The 4,483-nt window shown below is 37.4% G+C and overlaps 1 protein-coding gene across 1 annotated transcript in view; it reads right to left on the minus strand.

The window, feature by feature from the left end:
* Positions 1-4,483, minus strand: part of LOC101852614 (heme transporter hrg1-A) — a 15,570-nt gene that overhangs the window by 4,316 nt on the left and 6,771 nt on the right. The window lies entirely within an intron of this gene.

Genomic DNA, 4,483 nt, shown 5'->3' on the forward strand with positions numbered 1-4,483 from the left:
ACTAATTTTACCTCTGAAAACAGGTGACCCCCACGGGGGGAGGACATTATGTCGGGTTGTGCTCTGTGAGGGATGTTGAAGCGTACGTTGATGTCACAGGACTCAAGAACATGGTGCAATATCACTGACTGACAACACCCTTATCACATCTCTGAATACGGTCCATTTAGAGTTACGTTTAATTAAAGTCTGTTCTAGTATGTTACTTTGTGGCTTTCTGTGGCACAACCTGTTAGCTTTCTGTTTGTAACGTTTTTTCTTTTAATTTAGTTTAGTTTTAAGTTTTAAAGAAAAGTTATAGTAGAGGTTTTACGGCGCTCGCAACTGCATAAGATCATATGAGCGCCAGAAGATTAGAGGTGTTACAAGAGAGTAACAAACATAAAAAAGAAGAAGGGGAGGCAAGGACGATAGATGTTTGATAGGAAAGAAGAAGCAAACCACACCAGAGCACCCGTCAACCACCCACAGTTTAGTTTTCCTTAAAGTTTTACGACATTTGCAACACAATATGGTCATATAATATTATAAGTGTCGAAGATAAGAGATGTTACACGCAAAAAAAAGGAGGAGGAGAGACCAGGACGATAGATGTTCGATAAGAAAAAGGGAGCAAACCACTCCAGAGCACCCGCCAACCACCCGCAGATGTAAGCAGTGCAACAAGTACACCGAGGAATTATTTCACAGAACGAGAAAAAAAAACAAAACACTTTTATACCAAACACCCAAAATTACACCCAAACACCATGACCCCACATCAACATGACATAAAAAACAACAACCCCATCCTCAAATAGTCATAGTGCATGAAGGGAGGAGAAAGGGGCGAACAATTCTACCACATTTCATTTTAGTAAGAGTTTTACAGCACTTGCAACACAATAAGGTCACATAAGCGCCGAAGATTAGATGTATTACAAGAGAGTAACATTCACAAAAAAGAAGGAGGAGAGATAAGGACGATAGATGTTTGATAGGAGAGAAGGAGCAAACCACAAAAGAGCACCCACAAACCACCCAACAGCTCCGTTGTAAATCTCGAAGAAACAGTATGATGTTTGCTCCCGACAGGATCACACCGAGGGAGGAAGGCGAGACAAGGATGACAGACGTTTGATCATAAGAAAAAGGGAGCAAACCATGCCAGAGCACCCCGCCAACCACCCACCTATCACATTTGAAGTTTTCAATCTTATACAAACCCAATACTTGGAAGCAACACAACAGACAGAAGCCTCCATGTCAAGGAACATTTCTCTAAAGATTAAGTAGCCAAAAAACTAAATAAATTCATAATCGTATAAATATTTTTCTGTCAACTGAACACAATGTCATTGAAGTAATCTATCGCAATATCACTTTACCCTTACAGCATCTGGCTATTTTTAGCCCTCACTCCCTTCTCGCCTGGGTAAAACTGGAGCTCTTCATTCCTCAGACCCGCCCAATTCTGAAAGCATCTTTAATTTTTGACAGACTGAAAACCAACTTTTATTACTTTTAAAAGAAACTCTAAAAGTTAACCCTTCCAGCCCCAGCCATTTTTATGCACTCTATCCCTAACCCCAGTCCCAGTCAATACTGCAGTATTTCAGAAAAAGAGGCATGTATTCTAAAAAGTGATGTACTGTCTTTTTAATGAGGTTTAGATTATAACATTTAAAGGTAAATGAACAAATATTATGAAAATTAGTTGAACTAGGATCACTAATTTTGAAGAAAAAAAGCGTAAATTCGGTACCCCCAAAACTGAGAATATACGCTCTTTGGCCGGTGGGAGGTACAAACGCTGCTGAAAATATGCGCATGGGGCTAGAAGGGTTAATTTAATATGTAGAACATTTTTCGGTGACAACTGGCTAGATTAGGGTAAAAATACAGAACTAGCTTTGAGATAATTGTCTCACTGACAGGAAAATATACACCTATGGGCAGGGGGAAAGGGGGGGGGGATAATTCTTGTAGGAAATGTACACGACCAGGGGTGTAAGGGTGAAACACCCGCTGAATCTTAGACCCTCAGTAGACAGTCTGACAACACTACATGATGACACGCGCTGGACACAGAAACCAAAACAAGATAAATTTTTCTCCAACTCTCACCTCACAATTAGCACACGTAGTACATATATGAGGCAGCGTGGTGGAATCAAGCTCTCGTCAAAATGATCAAAATGAAGAAACTTGCATTTTTCTGCAAGTTTGTACATTTTTATCAATTTTTTTTTTTTCTCAACACTACACCTTTCGTGCCCAATAAAGAACTCATTTCTGTGTGGAATTTTCATAAAAACAATGATTAAAGGCATAAAAAAAAATTAATTTTCAGTTAACACGGACTCTTAAGCTAAGGAAATAACTAATCTTTGGCGGCCATTTTTTCACTAATTTTACCTCTGAAAACAGGTGACCCCCACCTCCTTCATTCGCAAATATCTCGACTTGTCTTCAAGATAAATGGATACTTTTTTACCCAAACAAAGACAAATGAATAAGCTTTAAGATGATACCAATAACTCTACAAGCCCAAAAATTGACGAGAGCCTGATTCCACCGCGCTGTCTCACATATAGTTTTGTTACACAGGCATCATGCATATCATTCATCAATGAACAAATCGTAGTAAAAAAAAAAATTTTTAAAGTCTAATTGTCTCGTTTGACATTGAAATGCATACACAAAAATACCCTTTTACTTTTACTACTACTTTTTAGTTTCAGTAAGATTTTTACAGCTCTTGCAACACAAATAAGTCACATTGGTGCCAAAGATTAAAAAGTGTTACTAGAGAGTAACAAACAAAGAAGAGAAGGAGGAGAGATAAAGAAGACAGATGTCTGATTTGATAAGAAAGAAGAAACAAACTATAAAATTATCTGAGTGCCCACCAACCAACCACAAATACTATTTCAAAACTACGACAAATATATATATGCATTATCAAAATTGGGTTAGGAAAAGAACTAACAACAATATTATTGTGTCATGACGTGTTGGAATCAGGCGCTCCTCAATTTTTTTTTAGCAAAGATAGAGTTTTAATATCATCTTAAAGCTCGTTCATTTGTCTTTCATTTGGCGAAAAATATACATATCTATCTTGAATAGAAGAGGATATATTTGCATTTGCAATTGAAGGAAGTGGGGGTCGGCTGATATGAAAGGTAAAATTAGCAAGAAAATGGCTGCCAAAGTTTGGTGACTTCCAAAGCTTGAGTGTCCTTGAAAACTGGAAATTCAGACGTTTTTTCGGTAACATTCCCATAGAAATATGTTTCGACAGAAAAGAGCATAAAAGGTGTAGAGGAAAAAAAAAAAAAAGAAAAAAAGAAAATTCGAGCAAAATTATCCAAGGCCCAGAAAAATGCAGGTTTCTTTGATTTCATTGTTTTGACGAACGCCTGATTTCACTACGATGTCTCACAACTGGTTGGGTTAAAGGATACGACATGGTGCGGGGGTAGGGGGATATTGATGAGGAAATAGTTCAGAACAAATACAAAAAAATATAAATTTATATAAATTTTTTTTTTTACAGTGCTATTTGATGATGTTCAGAGGCATATATCTTTTCAAGAACAAAAGTTCCACGTGCCCAAACATACTGTCGGTGCCCCACGCTGACTCTGTCTCCAACAAACTAGGTCAAACACTTTGATCTTTTGTCTCTAATTATATTATTTATCACAACCGTATATATATACAAGTGAAGTCGCTACCTCAGGGTTACAAAGTTCTATCTAACATTTTTTTTTTCCGTTTTGAGTTACTAAGACCATGAGGTCAGAAGCCAAATGTTCTATCCGCTCTATCAAAATCATAAGATTATTCAGATTCGTTATCAGGGGTGGTCAAAGAATTGCATTAGAAAAAGCTTGACCTGCCTTTTTGCGTCACATTTCTCAAAACTAGGTACTGAGCAGATAGAACTTTGTAATTCTAGGACAGAAATCAGGGATAGACCTATTATATAATAAGTAAAAAGAACATTTTACACAAAATTTTGAGCAATTTTGGAAGATACTAAGATAAAAATTACCCCCCCCCCCAAAAAGCATTTGACCAAGTTTAACAGATACACTGTTAGAGTCAAGTAACTGTGAAATTGAAACCTTGATACCACAAGCAAATAATATATCCAAAAACCACACACACAAAAAGGGGGAAAAAGATGGCGTTCACTCATCCTGGGAACAACGGACACACAAAAGGTACATATGTAATTTTGTAGTGTTCATCAATCAGGACTTTTCATGTTCCCATCATACTTCCCAACACCAGTTCTAGAGAGCCACAAACCTGGTAAGGGCATGCAAATATCGCTCGTCTCAGTGTCAAATGTACAAAGTCAAAGAAAACAGTGTGAAGCAGTTACCTACAGCCGTCCTGCTCACTCCACATTTGCACACATGTCACTTTTTTACGCTGAAAACAATCGGGGAAAATTGTTTCTGTTCAGACACTGTCTTTATATATATAT

The sequence above is a fragment of the Aplysia californica genome, unplaced genomic scaffold (assembly GCF_000002075.1).
Source record: "Aplysia californica isolate F4 #8 unplaced genomic scaffold, AplCal3.0 scaffold00099, whole genome shotgun sequence".
NCBI lineage: Eukaryota > Metazoa > Mollusca > Gastropoda > Aplysiida > Aplysiidae > Aplysia > Aplysia californica.